The 27,870-nt window shown below is 38.1% G+C and overlaps 1 non-coding gene across 1 annotated transcript; it reads right to left on the bottom strand.

Annotated features, from left to right (window-relative positions):
* Window positions 1-9,649: 9,649 nt before the first annotated feature.
* LOC128776272 (U6 spliceosomal RNA) lies at window positions 9,650-9,756 on the bottom strand. Its single transcript, XR_008421360.1, has one exon. It is a non-coding gene; the product is annotated as a U6 spliceosomal RNA (small nuclear RNA).
* Window positions 9,757-27,870: the final 18,114 nt, after the last annotated feature.

Below are 27,870 nucleotides of genomic sequence, written 5' to 3'. Positions count from 1 at the left end.
AAAGCAGGAAAAGACCTCTCTGACCTCAGCCATAGCAATTTCTTACTTGACACATCCCCAAAGGCAAGGGAACTAAAAGCAAAAATGAACTACTGGGACCTTATGAAGATAAAAAGCTTCTGCACAGCAAAGGAAACAACCAACAAAACTAAAAGGCAACCAACGGAATGGGAAAAGATATTTGCAAATGACATATCGGACAAAGGGCTAGTATCCAAAATCTATAAAGAGCTCACCAAACTCCACACCTGAAAAACAAATAACCCAGTGAAGAAATGGGCAGAAAACATGAATAGATGCTTCTCTAAAGAAGACATCCGGATGGCCAACAGGCACATGAAAAGATGTTCAACGTCGCTCCTTATCAGGGAAATACAAATCAAAACCACACTCAGATATCACCTCACGCCAGTCAGAGTGGCCAAAATGAACAAATCAGGAGACTATAGATGCTGGAGAGGATGTGGAGAAACGGGAACCCTCTTGCACTGTTGGTGGGAATGCAAATTGGTGCAGCCGCTCTGGAAAGCAGTGTGGAGGTTCCTCAGAAAATTAAAAATAGACCTACCCTATGACCCAGCAATAGCACTGCTAGGAATTTATCCAAGGGATACAGGAGTACTGATGCATAGGGGCACTTGTACCCCAATGTTTATAGCAGCACTCTCAACAATAGCCAAATTATGGAAAGAGCCTAAATGTCCATCAACTGATGAATGGATAAAGAAATTGTGGTTTATATACACGATGGAATACTACGTGGCAATGAGAAAAAATGAAATATGGCCTTTTGTAGCAACATGGATGGAACTGGAGAGTGTGATGCTAAATGAAATAAGCCATACAGAGAAAGACAGATACCATATGTTTTCACTCTTATGTGGATCCTGAGAAACTTAACAGAAACCCACGGGGGAGGGGAAGGGAAAAAAAAAAAAAAGAGGTTAGAGTGGGAGAGAGCCAAAGCATAAGAGACTGTTAATAAAAACTGAGAACAAACTGAGGGTTGGTGGGGGGTGGGAGGGAGGGCAGGGTGGGTGATGGGTATTGAGGAGGGCACCTTTTGGGATGAGCACTGGGTGTTATATGGAAACCAATTTGACAATAAATTTCATATATTAAAAAAAAATAAACTACAATAGTTTTGCAAAAAAAAAAAAAAAAACAAAACAAACCACAATTTCTTTATCCATTCATCAGTTGATGGACATTTAGGCTCTTTCCACAATGTGGCTATTGTTGAGAGTGCTGCTATAAACATTGGGGTACAAGTGCCCCTATGCATCAGTACTCCTGTATCCCTTGGGTAAATTCCTAGGAGTAAATTTAACCAAGATGTTTACTCTGAAAACTAGAGAACATTGATGAAAGAAATGGAAGATGATACAAGTGGAAAAATATTCCATGCTCATGGATCAGAAGAACTGATATTATTAAAACATCTATGCAACTAAAAGCAATCTACTTATTCAATGCAATCCTTATAAAATACCAGTAGTATTTTTCTAAACATGAAAGTAAAGAATCCTAGAATTTATATGGAACCAAAAGATCCTGAATAGCCAAACAATCTGGAGAGGAGGAATAAAGCTGCAAGTATCACAATCCCAGATTTCATGATATACTCCAAAGCTAAAGTAATCAAAACAGTATGGTACTGGCACAATAGATACATAGATCAACAGAACAGATAGCCCAGTAATGAGCCCATACTTATATGGTCAATTAATCTATGACAATGGAGGCAAGAATATGCAATAGGGAAATAACTATCTCTTCAACAAGTGTAGCTGCATGGACAGCTATATGCAAAAGAATTAAACTGGACAACTTTCTTACACTCTATGAAAAAATAAACTTAAAATGGATTAAAGACTTAAATGCGAGGCATAGAGCCATAAAACTCTTAAAAGTAAACACGGGCAGTAACCTCTTGGACACTAGCCTTCACAACATATTTATAGATATATCTCCCCAGGCTGGAAAACAAAAGTCCAAATGAACTATTGTTACTACATCAAAATAAAAAGCTTTTGCACAGCAAAGGAAATAATTAACAAAATGAAAACGTAACCTACTGGATTGGAGGAGTTATTTGCAAATGATGTATCTGATAAGGGATTAATATCTAAAATATATAAGGAACTTATATAGCTCAACGCCAAAAAATTGTAAAAAATTAAAAATATAAAAAAATGGGCATAGGACCTAAATAGACATTTTTCCAAAGATGACATACAGATGGCCAACAGGAACATGAAAACATGCTCAACTGTGGGAAATCAAATAGTTATGTCCTGGTTAAGAAGATTACAGGGAACCTATTACACTGCTTTCTGAACCTTCTGAAAACAGCTGACCGGTATCTAATTAATGCATATTTAGGGGTTGGGTCCTGCCTGTGCTCATTAATTCCTTAAACCATGTTATCTATGGAATATCTTATCTTGTCCTCCACCCTGCTTTCAGCATCTGCTCTTTTGTAATCTTGGGAACACCCTGTTTTTCTTTTTTTTTTTTTTTTTCATGCTTTCTGTATGTTCTTACTGGCATATCGCCACTGACATATTGTCCAATGTTTTCCCTTTAATGTATGCCTAATAAATATGGGAGCTTGAGAGCAGCTCTGAGAGACTTCCCTCAGCCTTCCTCTCACCTCTCTTGACTTGAATGGAGTCTTGAGCAATCCTTTATGCTGTCCTCAGTTTTGCTGGACAAAGCCAAAAGCCAAACCCATGCCCCACGTTACTAATCATCAGGGAAATGCAAAACAAAATACAATGAAATATCACCTCATAGCAGTGGGAATGGTTGTATCAAAAAGACAAGGAATAACAAATGTTGGAGAGGATGTGGAGAAAAGGAAACACATGTGTACTGTTAGTGGGAAGGTGATTGGTATAATCTCTGTGTAAAAGAGTATGGAGGCTCCTCAAAAAATTAAAAACAGAAATACCATATGATCTGGTAATTCCACTACTGGGTAAATAACCAAAGAAAATAAAATAAAAACACTATTTCAAAAAGAGATAGGCAACTCTATGTTTATTGAAGCTTTATAATAGCCAAGATAAGGAAGCAACCAAAGTGTCCATTAAGAGATGAATGTATAAAGAACATGGGATGGACATACATACACACACACACACACAGAAGAATATTACTCAGCCATAAAACGAATGAGTTCTTGCCATTTGCATCAATATGGATGAACATAGAGGTACTACATGAAGTGAAATAAGTCAGAAAGACAAAGTGTTAGGATTTTACTTATATGTGCAGTCTAAAAACCCAACCAACCAACCAATCAGACCAACCAAAAAGAGAAACAGACTCATAAATATGGAGAGCAAGCTGGTGTTTGCCAGAGGGAAAGGGGAAGACAGGTGAAATATGCAAAGGAGATGAAGAAGTACACACTTATAGGTGTGAAGTATATAAGTCAGAGATGGAAAGTACAGGACACAGAATATAGGCAATAACACTGTAATAATAACGTATGGGGACTACACCTATTATGGTGAGCTTTGCGTGATGTACAGAATTGTTCAATCACCATGTTGTACATCTGAAACTAATATAACAGTATATGTCAACTATACTTGAATTTAAAAAAAAAAAACGTGATCCTGAAACACACGGCAGGACTAAGCAACTTTCAGAGATTAGAAGAGACTACAGAGATGATTACTAAATTTAATGTGGGATACTGTCTTGGGTTCTGGAACAGAAAAAGGACATTAGTGGAAAAAATGGTGAAATTCAAATAAAGTCTGCACTTTAGGTAATAGTCACTAAAGTACCAATGTTAATTTCTTGGTTTTGTACATTGCACATTAATTCTACAAGATGTGGGGTGCCTGGGTGGCTCAGTCGTTTAAGTGTCTGACTTCGGCTCAAGTCATGGTCTCACAGTTCGTGAGTTTGAGCCCTGCGACAGGCTCTGTGCTCACAGCTCAGAGCTTAGAGCCTACTTTGGATTCTGTCTCTCTCTCTCTCTCTCTCTCTCTCTCTCTCTCTCTCTCTCTGTCCCTCCCTCACTGTGCTCTCTTGCTCTCTAAAATAAACATTAAAAAAATTAAAAAAAATTATACAAGTTGTTACTATGTAAAGTTGGCTGAGGCCTATATAAGAACTCTCTATGTTAGAAACTTTCTATACTTATAAAATTATTTCAAATAAAAAAATTTATAAACTGTCTTAAATGGTAGAAGTAATATATTTCTCTGTGAAATGTTTCATTTTCCCCCTATCATCTACCAAACAAATGTAGCAAATAATTGAACATGTCCACACAGATTGGTGCCACCACTTTCATCATTTCAAGTTGCCATCTATACATGGTATAGTTCAGGGCTCTTCATCTTGCTTGGTATGTTTTTCATCTATAAAAGCTACACTGCTTTTTTTTTTTTTTTTAACTAACATGTCTTGGTATATCTTATTTTCTGGGGAGTGGGTGGTACATCTACTTTTGTTGCTCTAAATTTTCCAAATTAGCTACCCAATGGCCTTTTTTGTTCACATGTTGTTAGGAATCAGTGTGCCTAGAGTAAGGCAGAAAGATGGAATACTAACAAGATGCTGGTTCCTTCATTTGACTCAACACTGGGTATACCCTGGAAGTGACAAGATGGTACCTTTCAGGTAATAGTAAAAGCTCTAAGAAATTCCTAGGAAGTCCAAGATAATTGCCTTCTGATGTACCTGATGGAGGTTAGGGTTTAGGAAGAGGAAGCCAAGCCGGGACAGGAGAAAGCTGGTAGCCATCAACAGGGAAAAGATTGAGGCAAGCATTCTGCATCCTTTGAATTTCCTTCTAATGCCCTGGTTAAACAGTGATTGCTATCTTGCGACTGCAGAGGAGAAGCAGCAGCATTTTTCACTATCTAACTTGTAGTATAATACCATCAGCTACCAGTAGAGAAACCTGAGGGTAGAGAGGAGAAACCTACACGGGCAAATGAATCAGTTAGTCCTAGACTTTAACTCCTCCCCTACTGCCACACATGGGAATGCTATTATCGTTTTATTTGGGACAGTACTTTATTGTGTGGCACTTCTTCACGCGTATAGCGTGTTTAATATTCCCAACCCCTTGCCCTAAATGCTTTAGCAACGTGGTGTCATTACAGAAACCCCTAAATTTCCTTCACAGATTTCCAAATACCATTTTTGGTTGAGAAGCTGTGATTTAGAGGATTAGATCACAAGAAGATGAGAGATCTTGGGAAAAACTGTGCTTGGGTGGAGGTACAGCAATGTCACTTGAGATCACTGTCACATTATGTCTGTGGGACAGACGGGAAATTGGGAAGGATATATCAAAATAGGCTCTTAGCCCTCAAGAACCCTTCTAAGAATCTCTGTAAACTCGCCACACCAAGGGCACAAGCTACAGCTTAGAATTTGGCTTATTCTCCTAGGGAGATATTACTGTTGATAGTAACAGATAATCTCCAAGAAATGTGACATCACAGGAAAAATGAGACATCTGAAGACACAACCATTACATAAGAAAGGGAAAAAAAGATAAACAAGAATTAGGTTTATCACATCATTAGAGAGGGAAAAGGGGAGATACTTATTATCTCACTGTAAAGCAGAAACAAGCAGTCATAAAAAAAGAACCAGTTAAAGATTCTCAGTCTGAAATAAATAATACCTGAAAGTAATAGTCTGGTGCAAGAACAGAATGCATATAAAAGCCCAATTAGTAAACTGAAAGATCAGGTTGAGGGACTCCCCCAGAAATCATCAAATAGCAAAGAGTTTAATGAATATGAAAGACAAGTTAAAAGATATAGACAAAGAAATAAACATGCCAATATCCATAAGAATGCCAGAAAGGTAGGGTAAAACCAAGTAAACAAACTGAGATGCCACATTACATTCAAGTACATAGGAAAATCACAAGTAGAACACATACTGGGTCATAAGGAAAACCTCAGCAACATTCATTATTTAAATGTAAGTTACAATGAAATCACAGAATTTTGAGTGAATAAAAATGAAATTACTTTTATCTAATGGTGTAGCATGCCATCAACTTACACTGGTGGAAATATGCAAATGTAAACATAGATATTACATACTAGTAAGAATTAAGACTAAATGAGCTAGATGTCAATATCAGGAATAGAAAAGAAATAACACAGTAAACCTGAAAAAATAGGGAAATTATAAGTAGAAGAACAGATGTTAATAGGAAATAAAACAAAGAAACAATAATCAACAGCTAATAAAACGCTAATTCTTAGAACAAAACTAAAAAGTGAGCAACTTTCCAATAAGTTTGATCAAACAGAAAGGATAAATATACAGATAATTCATTTAGAGAATAAAAAAAGGTATACTACAGCTGATACAAAGACTTTTGATATTATGACTATATCAATATATTTGCAAAGCTTGACCTAAGAACTATTTTCAAACTATATGACAATAAAACTGATGGGAGAAGATCTAAACTCAAAAAAGGTAACTATTCTGTGCACAGTGCCTTCCTTCCAAAGACTACAGCATGGGAGTAGGGGGAGACTAACTTAAACAGTAGAGAAACATGACAAACATGACCTCAGCCAGGTGATCAAGGTCAACATCAATAGTGACAAATCATATGCATCCTTGATATGCGGTGATACAAAGGACACTTCACCGCTGTAGTCTTCTTCTCTAAAACCCATAAATTCAATCTAACCGTGAGAAAAATACCAGATAAATCCCCACTGATGAACATTTTATGTAAAATACCTAATCAATATTCCTCAAAACTAAGTCATTAAAAACAAGTGAAGTATGAAAAACTATTAAAGCCAAATGGAGTTTAAAAAGACATATCAGCTACATGTCACATGGGATCTTGGACACACAAAAAAGACATTAGATTAAAACTAAAGAAATATGAATAAGTACAGTTTTAGTTAATGATAGCATATCAATATTGGCTCATTATAACAATATACCATAGAATATGTGTTATAATAGTAATATATACCACATATATTTATATAAATGATGATGTTAATAGAAAAGTGCAAAGTATTTGGGAACTTTGTACTATCTCCCTCTTTTTTCTATAAATCTAAAAGTGTCTTAAAATTTAAGCTGATGAAAAATTTAAAAATGTAATTATTAAAGAACATGAATTCACAATTAAAAAAAATCCCTCCCCAACCTGTACCACAAGGCACAAATTTTACCCGATTTTTACCCGATTTTATCTGTTATAAAAATTATTCAGAAATAGAGAAAAGGCTGAAAATTCCTCAAACTATTTTCTGAGGAAAGTAAAGAAAGAAAAAATTAATTTCACCAAGGGACAAAGCTGAATTATCTTTTTAAAATTTTGTTAAATGTTTTTTTTAATTTTTTTAAATATGAAATTTATTGTCAAATTGGTTTCCATACAACACCCAGTGCTCATTCCAACAGGTGCCCTCCTCAATACCCATCACCCACCCTCTCCTCCCTCCCACCCCCCATCAACCCTCCATTTGTTCTCAGTTTTTAACAGTCTCTTATGTTTTGGCTCCCTCCCACTCTAACCTCTTTTTTTTTTTTTCCTTCCCCTCCCCCATGGTCTTCTGTTAAGTTTCTCAGGATCCACATAAGAGTGAAAACATATGGTATCTGTCTTTCTCTATATGACTTATTTCACTTAGCATCATACTCTCCAGTTCCATCCACGTTGCTACAAAAGGCCATATTTCATTCTTTCTTATTGCCACATAGTATTCCATGTGCCCCAAAGCTGAATAATCTTAAATAGATTACTATCCAAGTGAATTCTGTTAATATATAGGAGAAGAAAACCATGATGGTTTAGTTTTGTCCCAGGAAGACAATGATGGACATCCATTGTATTTTCCGAGGAGGGACCCACTCAGAATCTCAGGGTTCACATGGAGGTGATTTTAAGCTGAAGACATTTGAGATTTGATAGATGCAGACAGAAACCTTCTTGGAGCATCCCTTATCTGACTAAAGGCAGCAACTTCTGGGAAATGGGGCTACCACAAATGTCCCTCTAGGGAATTTTAATGGCCATGAAAAGGACAAAGAGCACCTGCATAAACCAACATTATCACAAACTTTCTTCTATCCTATTTGTTCTCCTCAAAAACAAATGGTCTTTTCTAAAGAAACCTTTTTGTTCTTCCCAAAGAGTCTGCTCTCCCTCCTCCCCTTTCTCTAATAAATTAGAAAGATAATCCTCTAACTTTAAACATTTGAGAAGACTGCTACTTTTTGTTGGCTCCCATATACACATATATAAACCTTTTCCTCATGTTCTTCTGTCTTTTGTGAGTGTAATTCACAGGACTCTAGTTACTAAATATGAGGCAATAGAGAAACAGTTTGTCCTCCCTGACCATCACATTCACATTTAGATGGAAGAAATGTGGTCATTTCAATTGATGCTTAAAAAGCATCAATAAAATGCAGCACTCATTTATAATTAAAAAACAAAACAACGTAAAAACGACCTCTCAGAAAACTAGAAGTCAAAACTTGACTAGTATAATAAAGAGTATTTATTAAAGCCCTACATCCAATGCGTTACACTTACCTGTAAAATTTTACAAGGATTTATAATAGTTAGCAATAAATTAAAATTGTTTGTCATCACAACTTTTACTTAATATTTCCCTGGAGTTGTAGCAAAGGTAGGAAGACCTAAAAAGGAAGAAAAAAAAAAACAAAACAATGACAGATAAGACAGGAAATGAGAAAATTGCCTGTTTCATTAAAACACAGAACTCTATATAGAGAATCCACAAATTATTAGAAATAATAAGAAGATTGATTAAATTATTTGATACAAGATTATAAGTGAGTTGAATATTGTCTCCCCCAAATTCACATCCACCCGGAACCTCATATGGTGACCTTATTTAGAAATAGAGTCTTGGCAAATATAATTCATTAAGGATGTAAAGATGAGATCATTCTCAATTTAGGGGAGGCCCCAAATTCACTGAGTGAGATCTTCAAAAAAGAAAAGACAGAGAGAGAAGGAGATCCTGTCAAGTCTGAAGTAGAGATTCGAGTTATGTTACCACAAGCCAAGGAATGCTTGGGGTCACTAGAAGCTGAGAGAGGCAAGGAGGAGTCTTCCGTGAAGTCTGCAGAGGAAATGTGGTGCTTCTGACACCTAGATTTCATGCTCCCAGCTTCCAAAACTATGAAAGAATAAATTTAGGTTGTTTTAGCCACACAGTTTGTGGTACTGTGTTATGGCAACCCTAGGAAATTAATCCACATATAAAATCAATCGTATTCCTAGGCAGTAATAATGACCAATTGAAAATTTATCAGTAGCAATTCTATTTGCACTAACATATAAAATTAACACCAGATATAAAAGATTCTTATGGACAACACTATGAAGTGTTAAAGGACATAAAGGAAGGCATGAATAAATAGAATAGTAAGTAATGTTTATTAATAGGGGGAATATAACCAGTAGTATTTACCAGCACTTCCTACCCCCTACCACTATGTGGACAGTTTCTTCTTTTATATTATAGTTGTACTTTTACTTTTGTTATTTCTTTTAAACTTGGATTGGGCTTCCAGAGCGACCTCTCCAAACCCCAATTTCTGTGCTAATGCACAAAAGGTGTCAGTTCACTGGGGAACTGCCCCATATGTGGAACGCTTCATGAATTTGAGTGTCATCCTTGCACAGGGACCATGCTAATCTTCTCTGTGTCATTCTAATTTTTGTCTGTGTGTTGCCAAAGTGAGCACTATAGTTGCACCTTTAAATTTTTTTAAGTTTGTTTGTTTACTTATTTTGAGAGAGGGAGGGAGGGAGGTCATCCTTATTTCCATATCTTGAACTATTTATAAATTTTCCCTCTTCAGTAAAATGCTGTAGAATTTTGGAAGATAGTTTTTTTTTTTTTAATTTTTTTAACGTTTATTTATTTTTGAGACAGAGAGAGACAGAGCATGAACGGGGGAGGGTCAGAGAGAGAGGGAGACACAGAATCGGAAACAGGCTCCGGGCTCTGAGCTGTCAGCACAGAGCCCCACGCGGGGCTCGAACTCAGACTGTGAGATCATGACCCGAGCCGAAGTCGGACGCTCAACCGACTGAGCCACCCAGGCGCCCCCTGGAAGATAGTTTTTGAAAAGATAAATGCTCTTTTCTATTTCAAGTATTTTGGGGAGTTTTTATCATAAATAACTATTATAAATGAATATAAATAACCTTATCAAATGCTTTTGTGCATCTATAAAAATAACATTAATTTTTCTTAAATCCCTTATTGGGATTTCAATGAATTACACTGATAGATATTTTATTTTTAAAAGATCCTGAGAGAAATCACATTTGGTCACAAGGTCACGATTACTTTACCTTATAAGGGAAATTTATTTATTTATTTGAAAAACCTGGGGTATAAAAGTGAACTCTCATTAAATAATATAGTTACTTAATTTCAATAGGAAGATACTTTAAATATTTTTAGCATTAAAATGACATCCATTTTTACTATAATGATACCAAATACCATTAAAATAGATGCAATTACTTCAGTAGTTAAAATTCATTTTGGGAATATAACCTGCCAAGGCATTTTTCTCTATATTAATTATATAATAGTTCTTATCTCCTCTCATCAAGGAATTTTCTTTTTAAACTATTACACATTTACCCTTAGGAATATGCTAACAAAAGAGGTGTTATACATGATTCTCAACATTTGTGTAATTCAAACTTTAAGGGGAAAAAAGAAAATCCAAGAATTAAAAAATAGAGCAAAAGAACTTTGTGGAAACAAGGCAAATGATATCACACTCACTGCAAAGGTTGGCAAATAAGGGGCATCAGTTCTGAGATTATGTGTGCTGTAAACCAGCACATGTGCCCCGAAATGAGAGGCACCAATAGAGGGTTCATCTCATGGAGCACACCTGCTGCCAAGAGGTCCTAAATTGAAAATAGCCCTTATAAAACCAACTTTAATATCCCTAATCAAGTTGGATTCTTATAACACGAGTGGTTGTTCATCACTGTTAGAGATGTCTTATCTTATACACTGATAGATTTGGCTAACGTTTTACTTAGGACTTCCATATACCTATGTTCCCAAGTTAAATAAGCCAGTAATTGTCTTTTATTGTATGGTCTTTATCAGCTTTGGCATAAGGTTTCATAGGATAAATTGTAGGTTTTCCCTTTGTTTTCTAAAACAACTTGTGTAAGATAGGATCATCTCTTCTATAAAAAGTTTGATAACTGTCACTTGCAAAAACCATCTAAGTCTAGTGCTTGCTTAGAGAAGAAAGTCTTTAAATACCATGTGTATTTTCTTAATGCTTACTGTTCTAAGCTTTTTATTTCTCCTTAAGAGAAGTAAAATTATGGAATTTTATGTTTTTCCAAAAATGTATCATTTCCCTTAGCTTTCAAGTTTGTTGGTTAATAGGTTTATAACATTCTCTCTTAGCTTCTGGAATGTGTGTGTGTGTGTGTGTGTGTGTGTGTGTGTGTGTGTGTGTGTGTATTCTCATTCTGTAGTTCATTAAGACTGTCAATCAATTTTTAAGAAACATTTTTTTTAGTCTTTTCACAAAAACCTTATTTTAGTTTTGTTAATACTCCCTATGGCATAGTAAAAAATATATTGGTTTCTGTCCCTGGTTCTTGAAACAAAGTTCCTAAAACTTCAAATTTCTTGAGTAAGTGCTTTTTAAGAAATTTTTTTCTTAATGTTTATTCATTTTTGAGAGACAGAGAGAAACAGAGCGTGAGCTGGGGAGCATCAGAGAAAGGGGGAGACAGGATCTGAAGTAGGCTCCAGGCTCCGAGCTGTCAGCACAGAGCCTGATGAGGGGCTAGATGACATCATGACCTGAGCCGAAGTCAGACTCTTAACTGACTGAGCCACTCCAGGTGCCCTGAGTGTTTTTATTCATAATGAGCCCCTTTAGACCACAACTGAGCTTATGATAACAAGATGATTCAGGGTAAGGCTCATAGATAGCCTCAGGATGAAGACTAGTCACCACAAAGCCTAAACACATGATTAAAGAACGGGAGCTTACAGTCCTCCTGGGGAGGGAAAAGGGCTGAAGACTGAGTTATAAAAACTCCTGAACAACATTTGTAGAGCTTCTGGGCTCGTGAACACATCAGAGTGCTGAAAGGGTGGTACATCCAGAGAGGGCATACAAACTCTGATCTTCCTTCTCATATTTTGTTCTGTGCATTTCTACCATTTGTTTCTTACTTGTATGCTTCATAATAAATAGGTAATAGTAAAGTGCTTTCCTGAGTTCTGTGAGGGGATAATCAAATAAGGGGGGTGGGTGTTGTACGAACTCCCAAATGTATACTGGTTGGTCAGAAATACAGGTGGCCCTCGAGACTTGTAACTAGTATGTGATGTGGGAGCTGCCTTGGACTAAACCCTTAACCTGTGGGGTCTGTGCTAACTCTGGACAATCAGTGCTAGAATTGAATTGTCAGACACCTAGTTGGTGTTGGAGAAGAGATTGGTATGTGGGTGAATGACATATTTGGTGTCAGAATAAAACCATATACTCTCCATTGTTTTTTGGTTCTCTATCGATCCTGTTTTTTTTTTGTTTGTTTGTTTTCTGACTTGCTTGTTGGGAATGTCTTCTCTGATTTCTTAAATTCAAGAGTTATGTAATTAAAACTTCCTCCTTTTAAATGTATTCAAGGTAAATTTCCTTCTAATTTTGTTTAGAGGTAGGTTACAAATTCTGACATATATCAATTTTGTTGTCGTCTAAACTAAACCATATTAACATCATACTTAATGGAGCAAGGCACAATGGATTCTAAGACCAGGAGGAAGTCTAGAATATCTGTTCTTACTCATCTTACTGACAGTAAACTTGAGATTTAGGAGCAAGGCTGAGAGAGATTCCAAAACATGGAAAGCCTGCTGAAGCTGTGGAAAGGGTAAGAAAGCTGAGCAACATTACTTGGAAGCAGTCCAAGCATTCATCAAATTCACTGCAGTGGCCTGCCAAAGTGAGGGAGATGCAGAGATGGGGAGGACTGAGAGAAATCCTTCCAAAGCTCTTCAGGCTGCATTCATCTAGTGTTTATCAGTGATCTCCAAAGGTTAGAGATGAACCCCTTGGCTATAGAGGATTCTATTAAGGGGCAATAACCTGAGAGTGAGACTGGAGAGCCAACAGAAATCCCCAGAGACCCAAAGAAGCTAGCATCATGAAACAGAAATTAAATGGCTGGTTTCTAAAGCATGGAGGGATCTATGGAGTCTTATGCATGATCAAGACCAACCTGTATTAAAGAGAAATCTCTGATCCTGCCCTCAACATTTCTAAAGCAAGTGATGAATGGACTGAAGCTTAAAGTGTAGCAAAGCCCTGGGGTGTCTGGATGATTCAGGTGGTTAAGCATCTGACTCTTGGTTTTGGCTCATGTGAGTTAGAGCCCCAAGTTGGGTTTATGTTGACAGTGTGGAGCCTGCTTGGGATTTTCTGTCTCTCTCTCTCTCCCTCCCTCTCTCCTGCCTGTATGGTCATTCTCTCTCTCATAAACAACAAACAAAAAAGGTGTAACAAAGCCCAGATATGGCTCAACTACAGATTAAATTGACTCAATCCTGCATTCTGGTAACTTGACAGAAGGAGCATGCCCTTTTTAGAGAGGGAGTAAATATAATTTATTTCAATATCTACTATTTATTTATACAAAACGTCTGATACAGAATCAAAAATTACAAGTCACATAAGGGAGACTCAAAGAAGGTCTGTTTGTTGGAATCATTAGATAGGTATTTTAACATAACCATGGCAAATACAGTAAAGAATATAGGGGAAGAAAATTGCACAATGTGAATAGATGAGGGAATTTCAGCATAAAGATATAAATTATTAGAGAACCAATTATTTTGATGGAACTAATAGATGGAAATGTTAAAAATGAAAAAAATAATGCAGACATGAAAATTTATTTGGAATTATAGCAGACTGGACTTAGAAGAAGAAAAGAACGGCAAACTTGAAGACAAGCCAATAGCAATTATACAAAATAAAAAACCAAAATAAGAAAAGCAAAAAAACCCAAGAGAATATCTAAGATCTGTGGGGCAGTATCATCTGGACCAGTATACAATTAGAGGACTAAAAAAAGAAAACAGATATTGGCAATAAATATCTCTGAAGGGATAGTGACTGAAAACTTTCTAAAACTGATGAAGTACTTCAACTCACAGAAATAAACAGCTCAAAAATCTCCCAGGAAAACAAAACAAAGACTTCCTTAGCCAGGCATATCATGGTCAAACTGTTGAGAAGCGAAGATGTCAAGTCTTATAACAGCCCCCAGAAAAGACACACTACATACAAGGTGTATTAGGTCTCCTGAGAAACACAATCTGTAAGAACACAATCTATAAGAAACACAATCTATAATACATTGTAGAGTTTATAGCAAAAATAGATAACTGGATAACAGCTCACAAAGGGTAACAGGGAGTAAATAGAATGAGACTGCTGAAGGTTCCTACATTAATCATGAAGTAGCATATTCCTAGAAAATAGACTGATAAATTAAAGATTCACTTTAGGGGCGCATGGGTGGCTCAGTTGGGAGAGCGTCCAACTTCAGCTTAGGTCATGATCTCACAGTTTTTGAGTTCAAGCCACAAGTCGGGCTCTGTGCTGACAGCTCAGAGCCTGGAACCTGCTTCGGGTTCCGTGTCTCCCTCTCTCTCTGCCCCTCCACTACTCATGCTCTGTCTCTCTCAAAAATAAACAAACATTAAAAAAAGATTTACTTTATAGAGTAGGGGTGAACAATTTCTTTTGTTATAAAGGATCAGATGGTAGATATTTAAGGCTCTACAGGACAGAGTGTCTCTCTCTCTCAAGTATTCAACTGCTCTGGTGTTGTAGTGCAATGTGCGAACAACCATAGATCATATGTAAACAATAAAATTTTATTTAGAAAAACAAACTGGGGCCATTTTTGGCCTGTAGACCACAGTTGTTATAGATGAGCAACCACTGATTCTAAAATAAAGAGGTATAGCTAGAAATTCAATGAATCATGCAAAGACTTGCAAATGAATTTCATAGCAGCATTATTCCTAATGACTTCAAATTGGAGACAATCTAAATGTCTGTTACCTGGAGAATGTGGTATAGAAAAAATGTGGTATATCTATACAGTGAAATAGTATTCAGCAGTAAACAGGAATGTACTGCTTACACATCCTAGGACCTGGCTGAACCTCAAAACTACTGTGCTCAGTCAGTGAAAGAAGGCAGACACTGGAGATCACCTTATTCCATGATTCCACTTGAAATATGAAAAATTTGAAATGTCCAGAAAAGGCAAAGCTATAGAGACAGAAACTACATCAGTGGTCGCTGGGGTGGGGACGAAGATGAGAGGAGAATGGAGATTAATGGCAAATGGGCATGAGGGATTATCTTGGATATCTAGTATAATGTATGGAGAAATTGAATCACTATGTTATACACCTGAAATGAATTTAACATTGTGTGTCAGTTATATTCAAGTTGAATAAAAAGTCTAAAAAATAAAAACAAAATAAAGAGGGATAAGCCCCTTCAAGAAGAGATGAGATATACAAACCATTTTATCTTTGATGGAGCACAGAAAAAAGAGAAGAGAATGATAGAAAAAGGAAAAAAGAAAATTGTTTAAAGACCAAATGTGGGCTAGTGTGCTAATTTGAAATAGTTGGACCTATCAGAAATGAGCAGGCCACAGTCACCCACAAGCTCATCCTCATGGCTCTTCACAGGTATTCATGAGGAGGACTGAGGTCTGAGCAGGAGACTGAGACGGTACCACTATTTGGTGCAGACCTGAAGCAAGATATTGGCAGCTGCTGAAGGGTAAGCATAAAGCCTTGTAGACTTCTCTTCCAACCCTTAAGCAAAAGCCTTAAACTGCTTGAGGAAAGGCTAACAACTCTTTAGCTCCCAGGGCCCAGACAAAACTTCATTGTTGAGAAAGAAGGTTAGAAATACAACGTCTGCCTTGGAAGATAGACAGGTAGCTTTCCTGTTCCCAGGACACAAGCAAAGCTCCGCAGCTGCAAAGACAGGACTTAAAGGAATAAGCTCTCTACTTCTAGGGAAGGGGCAGGAAGCCACATTGGAGCCAGGGTCTACACTGATAGCAAGTGAAGTTCTGCTACCTCTGTGAGTAGGGCAGGAAACTCCTGCCCAAGACCAGCCATGGATCCAAGCGAGAGAGTGGTTGCCACGAGGAGGAGGAACAGGAACTCAGAAAGTCTCTCTCAAAGACTCAGGCTCACAGGACTTCCCTAAGACTGGGGCTGGACCAGGAAAACCGAGAATCTCTCATGCCTCCACTCCAGGCTTGATACCCAGTAACAAAGGCACAACATCAGCCTGTAACTGGTAAAGGGAAAACACAATGACATTGGCCTCAAAGATGGCTGAGAGCACCGGGGGCAGCAGGAATTCTGAGCAAAGACCCTCCTAACTCTCAGCCCCCACCTGAAGCATAGGGCAACAAAGAATTTGAATCTAGAGGTGCACTCAAGGTTGATGATAACACAACCAAGAAAATGTTATTATGATGGTGCTAGGATAGCAACAGTGCTCCATCTTTCTGTATCCCAGCTTGAAGTGGAATTTGAAACTGGATTGGACTTCAAAAGGACTGGTTACCCAACTGAAAAAGCTATTCGCTTTTCCCAACAGATACACCAATATTTCCAACTGTCCCTTTGTTTACCATCTATAGTGGTTTACACTCTGGGGCAATGAACCCTAGTAAGATTCAAGAAGGGACAGGGATCATCAGGGAGATATGGGTCATAATGAAAAGGGACTCTGAAACCTCACTTTAGTAGGCAGATCCATTTTATAAAAGACTATTTATGGAAGTTGAGTATGTGGAATAGAAAGCTATTTTGTAAAACCTTTATTCCTTTTCACCCTTCGGAAAGGCTTGTAGTCACCAGGGTTTCCTGTACCCAAGCTTGAAGCTATCTACAGGATTTATCTGTAGGATTAAGAGTATTTTTTTCAAGAGTCAGACTGCCACACTTAGAGGCTGTGGGACTTTGGACAGGTGCATTAAGTTTCTAGTGTCTCAATTTTCTGTATTGTAAAATGAGGACTGTGATGGAATTAATCATATAGGGTTGTTGTGAGCATTAAGTGAGATGGCCCATGTAAAGTGCTTAGCAAAATGAGTGCTGCTCAATGTATGTTAGTTATAATAATTCTCACCATGAGGTAATAAAGTCCTTGCATCATTCCTGAAGTCAGAATGAAAAGAAGAAGATAGAAGTCAAGGATATTGTACAGACAAAATCAACTTGTGGACTCATTGAATACAAAGAATGAGAGAGAGAGGGCAGGTTGGAAAATGACTCTGCATTTTGGGACTCCCAAATCCTGGCAGAATGATGGTGTCAGTGGTACACTCGAAAGCATGCATCCGGTCTGTAAAAGGTTTGGCTCCAGCCCATTCCATTTGGGATTGCAAGCTAAGTCACTACTTTTTCAGTTAAAGCCAGAAATCCAGATAATTATGCGAAACCTCCTTAATTTTTTATACTCTTAAAAATATGGAGGAGATAAAACATGACTGTGAGATGCAAATTTGCAACCTCTGTGTAGGACCTTAGAGGTTCACTGCTGTGGAACTCATTAAATGTCCCATAGTGCCTTGCACATTTTTAAGGGTTCTCATTAAAAACTGGTTGAATAAATGGATTTTTGATCACAGTGTTTTACATAAAGCATACATATCAATACTAACTGGTTTTTTAAGTTTCAAATTTATAAAGGTATTTGAAGAAAGGAATTTTAAAACATAGTATTGTGTGATATTTAACACTTTAAGATTAGAGATGCAAAGGAAACAAACATTATAAACATATTATGTAGGCTGAACCCCAGGCAGAATTGTTCAAGGAAGTGGTAACCTTTTCAGTCAGTATATGTTACTTCTATTTTTTTCTATAAGAAATAGATAATACATTATCTTGTTATATAGATAATAAGCCATCTAATTTTCCTCTTGATTCCTCTTCTGATGTCCCATTTTTTTTTTCTGACCTAGAAGACAGCTTCAAAAATGTTTTAGTATTTGCTGCTCATACTCCATATCATATTCTTTTTTCTTGTTAGGGCTGCCTTTACCATGGCTTTCTTCTCCACCTGCCTATAGAAAGCTTTCCTAATGACCAGTAGCCTCTACATTTGTGAGCTCCTGATGCAGGAACTCATTGGGACACCTGGGTGGCTCAGTTGGTTAAGTGTCTGACTTCTGTTCAGGTCATGAGCTCTTGGTTTGTGGGTTCAAGCCCCACACAGGCTCTGTGCTGACTGACACTTTGGATTCTGTGTCTCCGTTTCTCTCTGCCCCTCCCCTACTCATTCTCTCTCTCCCTCCCTCTCTCTCAAAAATAAATAAACATTAAAAAAGATTAGAGAAGAACTCACCGTAAAGTCTGAGTTCCAGTTAGCCGGGAGACAAAAACATAACCTGGAAGAGGGTATGCAAGGTGTTGAAACAATCTTGTACAAATCACAAAGGTAGCCAAATCAAATTATGTTTGGGAATGATAGTGGTGTAGGGTGATTAAGGAAAAGGTGAAGAGGCAGGAGATGAAGCTGGAAAGTTGGTTTTCAGGATACAATGTCCAGTCCTTCAAGACGTCATCCCCAAGCATTTCCAGACTGAAATGCCTCCCTACCACAAAGATGAAGACACATCCAAAGCCCCTCCCGACCTTTGAATGAAAGAGATGTAGGTTTAAATACATGCTCTGTAACATATGAGCTACTTCACCATAGGAAAGTTGTTTAAAACCTTTAGGTCCCAGTCTTCTCATCTGCAAAGTGGGAATCAAGTATGTTTACCTGAGAGAGATGTTTTGAGGACTTAATTACATGTAAAGTGTTTTTTTTGTTTGTTTGCTTTTTAACCAAGAGAGAGCAAAAGAGAGAGGGTGCACATACATGCACAAATGGGCAGGGGAGGGGCAAAGGGAGAGAGAGAATCTCAAGCAGGCTCCATGCCCAGCACGTGCTGGGCACGGAGCCTGACACGGAGCTCAGTCTCACCAATGGTGAGATCATGACTTGAGCTAAAGTCAGGAGCCAGTCACTTAATCAACTGAGCCACCCAGGCGCCCCTTAATATACTTAATACAGTACTTGCCATCTAAAAAGGGTAACTAGTAGTAATAATAGTTGTGTTCCAAAATACAAAATTTCTTTGAGTTCCCTGAATGTGCTACACTCCTGCTCAAGTGCATATTTTGGTAGATGTGATTTCTACTTGGTGTCTCTCTAAAGCCTTCTCTGACTTTCCTCCTTCTACCTCCGATTGCCTTTTTGTTTTAATTCCAGTATAGTTAACACACAGTGTTTTATTTACCTCTGATTGCTTTTGATGGTTCTCTGCTTCAGCAAAGAGGTTGCTTAATCCAGTGTTCCCCTTGGGGGGATCCACAGACAGGAATCAAAGGAGAATTGAACACAGATGGAAAAAAGATTCCGTCTTTATTTTCACCAATGTCTCACTAAAATTCACTATTTAAAAAAATTTGAATAGACAGTAAAGTACCATAGTATTAGCAATATCTAACATTCAAATTATTAGAAATCACAAATGTTTCATATCATGTCACAATTGTTGCAGATATCATGAAATATCATTTACTCTCACTAGTCCTTTGAAATTACAGTAGTTGTTAGACCTAACGGTAGATATTTTTATTTCATGTGGTAGATAGGAAGGATGTATATTTCTACATATTTTAAAATACTTTTAAAACTATAATTCCATAGAATTGGTTTTCTTTATAATCCTATATATTTTAATTCAGGCATTTGGTAACATTTAATAACAGAAAAGGTTTGTAGATTATGAAAGTGTTCTATGGCACACACAAAAAAGAAAGATTAAAAACCCCTGTCTTAGCATTTACTATAGTATACTATGCACTATTAGATAAATATACTGTTTTCAGTTAAAAGTTAGCCTTCAGGTTCAAATTTACATTCTGGGCAAACCTTCTCTTAGTCTCACTTAACGCCATCATATTCCTCCATCAAAAAGGAAGACAGCACACAGTTACTTTCTTTTAGTTGTAGACAATTAGTGCCCAGTCAATTCATTGAGCATGAGTTTTTCTTTAAATTAGGGTTTTCTTCTCTCATTCAAGGGCCTTGTCTCCCTAAAACAGTTTTATATCCTTTAATATAAACCTCAGAGGATGTCTAACTTCAGCTTAGGATGTAGTTAGCCAGCAGGAACTTTATAACTCCCAAAGGAACAAGAAAAATCCAGATGATCTACAAATGATAACTGTTGCTTAACTTACCAGAAAACTGGGGTCATAGGGCCCAAACATCTAACTTAAAATCTAAGGAAAGACAGTACTTCCCAGAACAGAAGGGCAGAAGGGACACAAACATAGACTTTTGAGGAAACAATGAAGAAGATGAATTTAGTTATTTTTTAAAAAAGCCAACTGCTAAAAGCTGAGTGTGGGCTAGTGTGAGAGTACAGAACTCCTAGGAGTAAAGGCATTGGGAACATTGGTACTTACCAGCAGCTCTTCCCCTTGGTCTCCACCAAACACTCATGCGAAAGACTGGGGTCAGTGCAGAAGACTGGATAAAGCCTCATCAGTGGTACAGGCCTAGAGGAGAGAAAAGTTTCTTGATGAGAAAAGGCACCAAGTCACCCCTGCATCCTCCTCCACTGAGAGCTCAGGCCTTATGCCATTGGGTAAGGACCGTGAACCTTGGCCTTTCTAGAGCACATGTGAAGACTGTCTGTGGCTGGAGAACTGCAGGAGAAAGAAAACGGTGTGCTCCTGGGGGTGGGGGCGGGGACAGGAAAGCGACCTGGACCCATACTATTCGACATTTCCTAATGCTGTGGGGAAGGAGGCAGGCTCACCAAGAAAGCCATCCCCAACCCCCATCCAGTCTAGGGCTACAAAACCTGCCTGAAGATTGAGGTTGAGCCAGAACACCAGAGGATCTCACTCCTCCCCAGCAGGGTAGGGTAACAGGAAGGGTGAAATAGGAACACTGAGGAAAACCCTTTGACAAAAAGATACCCACCCCACGCACCAAGCAACTCCAGACAACTTTGAAGCTGATGGTGAACCCAAGGTCACCATAGCAATAACAAAAACCCAAACCCAGCCAACTCCTGACTAAACTGAGTGAACCCCCTTCTGCCAACACACACACTAATGGCCTAGGAAAAGATATGTAACTTTTCTGTGCATAAATACTATTTATTTCAGTCTACAGTTTTTCAACTTTATGTTTGGCAATGAATAAAAAAAAAACACTATGAAACACACAAATATATAAGGAAAAATAATCCATGGTAAAGAGCAAGACAAACAATACAATCAGGTAAACAATAGAAATGACCCGGATATCGGAATTATCCGACAGCAACAGTCACAGAGGTGAACTACATCTGTGGTAGCTGTGATGGTTAATTTTATATGTCAACTTGACTGGGCTAAAAAAATGCCAAATAGCTGGTAAAATATTATTTGGGGAGTATCTATGAGGGTGTTTACAAAAGAGATTTATGATCCTAGGTAGACTGAGTAAAGTTCACCCTCATCCTTCACCAGTGTGGACGCACATCATCCCATCCATTGAGGGCCAGAAAGAATACAAAGATAGAGATAGGGTGAATTTGCCCTCACTACTTAAACTGAGACACCTATTTTTTCTTACCCCCAGATGTCAGTGCTTCTGGGTCTCAAGCCTTCACACTCAGACTGGGATGAATACATATATATATATTCATACATATTTTCTCAATAAAATAAGCAATCCAGTTAGGGAGTGGGCAAAAGTTTATTAATTTCACCAAAGAATATATACAGGTAGCAAATGAACATACCAAAAGATGTTCAATTTGTATTAGGGAGATTGGACATTACAAGAATAAAAATTAAAATTATAACCAGATACTACTACACATACATTAGAAGGTCTTAAAAAAAAAAGTGGACAGGACCAAGTACTGTCAAAAATGTGGACAAACTGAAACTCTCATATATTGCTGATGGAGTATGCAAAAATGGTGCAGACACTGTGGAAAACAGTTTGGCAGTTTCTTATAATGTTAAAATAGACTTACCACCAACCACCCAAGAGAAATGGTAACTTGTGTCCACACAAAAATCCATTCATGCTTGTATGCAGAAGTTTTATTCAATAGTGCCCCAAACTAGAAATAGCCCAAGTGTCCTTCAACTGGGTAAACAAACTGGGATGCATCCATATAATGAAATACTACTCATCAGTAAAAATGAACCAACTACTGATAGAAACACAACATGAATTGACCACAAAGGAACATGAGATAAAGTCTGGGGTAATGGAACTGTTCTGTATCTTGATCGTGGTAATGGTCACATCCTGTCAAAACTCAGAACTATATACTAAAAATGTTGAATTTTACTATATATAAGTTGTATCTCAATAAACTGACTTAAAAAAAACCTGGGCAGAGTATCATTTTCCACACTAGCTGTCAGACGCGTTTGCACACCATGATGGAAAGGGACTCCTTAAAAGGTACAGATTCCTTACAGGACATACATAGAAGTTTGTACATACTTAAACACATGGTATTATAAATTATCTTATATACTCATTTTCCAATAAAAACATAGAGTTTTATTATAGACATGTAAAATAGGTTTGCCATACTCTTCCTACTTTTTTTTTTATGATAATGCTATTATCTTGGTAAAATACAGAACATAGTACCTATTTAAGATAAATTAGAAAATGTCAGTGGGGCGCCTGAGTGGCTCAGTCGGTTGGGTATCCAACTTTGGCTCAAGTCATGATTTCACAGTTCATGAGTTCGAGTCCCACGTCGGGCTCTGTGCTCACAGCTCAGAGCCTGGGGCCTGCTCTAGATTCTGTGTCTCCTTCTCTCTCTGCCCCTCCCCACCCCCTCACACTCTGTCTCTCTCAAAAATAAACCCTAAAAAAATTTTTTTTAAATGCTGGCTATTCACAAAAATATTTTCTTATCCAGTTATATGCTAAAGAGTTTTAAACGCTGATTCCCCCCACCCCAAATCTCTTCAATTAGAATATTGTGGTTGTAAGCCGATTTCACTTTGATGATCTTTTAATGAAAAGGTATGCCCTAAGCTTGTCTGAATTTTTAAAGATTTATGAACCTGGTCGATGATTTTTACCCCATTGGTAGTCATGCTTTACTGAGGGTTGTATCAGTATTCAATTTATCAATTTTAAACATGAAGGAGTTTGAAAAGTCTGAAGATCTCAAAGCATGCAAAGAGACTTGTACCTTTTAAGATATTCCGACAACATCTCTGAAGCCCACATAGTTAACATTGTGTGGTAGGACGGGACATGGAGAGCCAGAACAGACTGTTGGAGTCTGTGTAGGTGGGAGATAATTCAACCTATTAAAAATAATTTAAAATCTGGAATCAGAAAGGCAGAGTGTGTAGGTGGCAAACATGGAGATAAAGTCAAGGTCAGAGTCCAGGGACTCACAGGAGAGCTGAGAGTATCAAAGTTAGAAACTCCCTCTTGCAAGTGTTCTCTCCTCCATGGCCTGAATAACTGAAGCTACCATTTGTCCGACGTTAACAATGCACAAGGGCCTTTACCTGCACTAAAACCTGTATCTTCATGACAAACTCCTGTGCAGTTATTATTATTCTCCTTTCACCAGGAAAGAGACGGAGCTAGTGGCAGAATCAAGAATTGAACTTCTAGCTTTCTGATTCTGATTTCTCTGCTTGTTGCACACTCTCCAGCATCTTACGGAAAACCACCCAGTGGTCCATCTTATTTGGCCCGAATGCACATTTTCCAGATTCTCAAGACGCATTCCCCACCTTCACACAACAATACCATTCTTCCCATTGGCCCTATCTCCTTCTTTATGATCTGTGTTGTGCTCTAGACCTCAGAACTGGCCCCCTCTCAGTAAGGCCCTGACAGTTGGCTTTTTTTTTGAAACTGAAACACCTGTTTTGCCTGGTAGCAGGTGCCTTCCTCTTTACAAGATCTTCTTCCTGATACACAGCATCTTCAGGTTGACAACACTCCTTTCTCACCTGCAGCCTGTATCAGGATTTCCTTTATAGTGAAAGTCCCATAGCTCCACAATTACCCTTAATTTGGGGATGGGAAAATTTCCCGCCTAAAAATAATTGATTATTTCTGTCCTAAGTGCATTGTTTAATCAGCTATGTCGTCTTTAATAAATCATAAAACCACTTTGAATTTGAGTTTCTTGATCTCAAAAATCAGGCATACTTGCCAAATAATTTCTAAAGAGGTCCTAGAGACCCAAATCTCACTCTAGCTTGTTACCATATGCATGGGATAAACTCATGGTAGCTGGAGTATCAGCTCATCATGGAGAGCTCTCAATATACTTGTGTTTTTCTTATATTTATAGTCTTTGTGTGAGCTGAATTCTTGTTCTATCATGAGGGACCAAATTACTAAAGGAAAAACAAGCACCATTCCTCATTCACGATATGCATACCTATAGAGAAGATATACCTAAAACACATCCATACACATATCACATACCCATTTCATAGTGTAAACCCTGAGTGTTTGGTTGTAACACAAGTGCCTGATTTAAGCTTTGATTGCCGAGACACCCACTTCAAAGATGGTTGTCTCTAATAAACATATTGGCAGCCACACAACCAGATAAAAAATCAGGCCACCTTCCCCCACTGAGCCTTCTTAGTTTTAGAGATCTTGCTTCATTTCAGTAACTGACCATTTGGGCCACTTGTTTTTTCTCTTCACACACTTTACATTCTCATTCTTATATTTTAAATTCACCAATGAAGAGTGAGCCTGTGAAACCTTAGGTCCCTACCCTCTCCCCCAATAAAAGCAGAACCCCAGATCCCATCTCTCTCTCCCCACTTCCCACGATCTCACTGGGTGGCTGAGGTGTGCTGTATAATGTCCAGATTCTATACATAATCAACCTTTATTTTTTTCAAGGCTTCCTGATGGTTACTGCTAAAGGGGGTTTTACAATCGTAATAAGAACCACAAGGGCCGGTTGAACACCAACACTGGTTATTGGTAGGCTGATACTGGAGTGAAACAATTGGGATTAACTAAGGGGAATGCCCTATACCTGTAACTTGCTTGACTAGCCACCTAGCCCAGGTGGGTACTACCATCTGGAAAGTTGCCACTACTTGCTGGGGATGATTCGCATGCAACCTCTGTAGTGTACTGCCTGCTATATCCAACCCAAAGGTCACAGCTGCCATAATAATTCAACATCTCCCCTGAGCAGGGTGATCAAGGCCACACAGTCTAATGAAACTATCATGCCACTAATTATAAAGGCCTTAGTTGACTTTTAATGTGTGTAAGCCTCCTCCATGCCTCAAGACCAAGGATAGATAAAGAGGATATGTGGATTGCAAGGCTATTGTGACTGCCTCAGAAGAGGCTCTGGGCTAAAGCCATAAAGAAAACATTCCTGTGGGTGAGGAGGACAGGAGACCTCCACCTGCGGCCACTGAGTCAGTGAGTCATGCTTGGACTAGGTGTCCTAGCACAAGAGTGAAATAGCCTTGCAACCAGAAACCAATGGCGGCACCAGAGGGAAAATAAAACAGAGGATTATGGTCTCTGTCACTATTTCACTCACTACTATTCTCTTCATCTACTGATCCACCTGGATATTATGGGTCCAAATCCCTGGTGTGATATTGCTAAAAAATTAATGGACAAATATAAATGTCCTGAACATCTGGTGCCAATGCCTCCTAAAAACCATGAGTAAGTATGCCAGCTTTCTGATAAATGCAAAAATCCCATGATTGCTTCCTGGATATTACTCAGTGCTATATACTAACATGCCAAAACTGTAATATTTACACTATAGAGACCTGGGCTCTATAGTGTTTTAAAAATTTTTTTTAAAAATATTTATTTATTTTCGCAGAATACAAGTGGGTTAGGGGCAGAGAGAGAGAGAGAGACAGACACAGAATCCAAAGTAGGCTCCAGGCTCTGAGCTGTCAGAACAGAGCCTAACCCTGGGCTCAAACTCACGTGCTGGGAGATCATGACCTGAGCTGAAGTCGGAGGCTTACCGACTGACCCACCTAGGCACCCCAAGCCTGGGTTCTTTAATACACTGTGCGTATCATGCTAGTGGAGACAGAATTCCAGAGAGATCTCTTGGGACATGCTGGAAAGGAAAGCAGCCACCTATAAGGAAGGGCCACAGTGACATTATCCAAAAATTTCTGGTAACAACATGTAAGATTAAGGTAACAGGATAAAGACAAGAAATAGAAACGGAGATCAAAAACTCTGCCTTAACTGAAATTTATACCTTTCTTAAAGATTTTATGCAGCATGAAGCAGAGAGGGGAGCTAATTGGCTATTGTGGATTTTCTCTTTTGGAACAGAAATTTTTACTTACAGCTGACAAAATGTATTACCTGGACAGTACCTCTAAAGACCCTACAGTCTAAAACCTTCTCAAAGATCAATCTGGGCTTGATGCTTATTTCCTCCAAGATACCGCAGAATTCCAAGACTCTGGCTTTCCCCTGACTGGAACAGAAGTGAGCAGCATGTCTCATGAGGCATTTCTGTTCAAGGGAAAAGCTGACAGGGTTAGTGAGGCACCCGCTGAGGGAAAGAGGAAAAAAGGAAGGCAAAGCCCTCCAGGGCCACTGATACTCAAACCAGAGTGCCCCCACTCCTCACTTGGATATTTATTACCTGGCCCCAAGCCCACCCTTCCATCACAGTCATCAACAAACAAGGCTTGCAGTGAATAGGAAGCATTAAAGTGAAGCTGCACAAAATTGACATGGTCCAATGGATTTTATCATTTCCCAAATAGTGACCCAAATGACCCCTCTTTGTTTTTCACCCTGAAGATGCCCCATTTGATCCTGAGTCCAGAGAATTATTCTTCACATGGGACTCCCCCTAATTACAGGATGGCACTAACTACATTTTAATTGGGGCTGCCAAAATAACCCAAAATGTACTAAACCTACTAGGATAAAATTTGCATTTTCTTTCTCTGTCCCTTGAAGATGTAAATCTTACCACGCTTTGAAATGTAAACACCCCAGGAGATAACTAAAACTCTGCTCACAATCGCTTATGAAGGAAAAAAATGAGAAGGGGAAAAAAAAACCCACAAAAAACCCAAAACAGAAAGAGGCCTTTTAAAAATATAAACTGCTAAAAAAGCTCTTTTGCCCAAAATCTAGTCCATAGCCTCAAGATTACTTGTCAAGGACAAATACAAATTTTTAAAGTAAAAAGCTTTAGCTACTGGAGTGGGTAATCTTTATTTTTTCCTCTGCCAGAGAGCATTTGGATTCAGCTGTTATTTATGAACCAGTGAGTTTTATATTGCGCTGACTCATGGGTAAAATTTTAGAATGAAAGCTATAAGGTTTCCGTTTGAATTTGTTTGTATGTGTCTATACATGTATGTTGCAGATGTGTGCAATTTTTCTCCCTCTAGATTGAATTGCCAAAATTAACTTCTAAAAGAGCTTTATTTAATTAGCTTAAAAATAAGCACATAAGAATTAAGTGTTCTAAAAATCACAAATACAGAAACCCAAATATTAAAAAAAATTTTTTTTTTTTTTGAGAAATAGTGAACAAGCATGAGCAGGGGAGGGGACAGTGAGAGGGAGAGAGAGAATCTCAAGTAGGCTCCACACTCAGTGCAAAGCCCTACACAGGGCTTGATCTCATGACTATGAGATCATGACCTGAGCTGAATTCAAGAGTTGGAGGTTTAACAGACTAAGCAA

The sequence above is a fragment of the Panthera pardus genome, unplaced genomic scaffold (assembly GCF_024362965.1).
Source record: "Panthera pardus isolate Hobbes unplaced genomic scaffold, ASM2436296v1 HiC_scaffold_12, whole genome shotgun sequence".
NCBI classification, from domain to species: Eukaryota; Metazoa; Chordata; class Mammalia; order Carnivora; family Felidae; genus Panthera; species Panthera pardus.
This window is presented reverse-complemented; position numbering and strand designations above follow the sequence as displayed.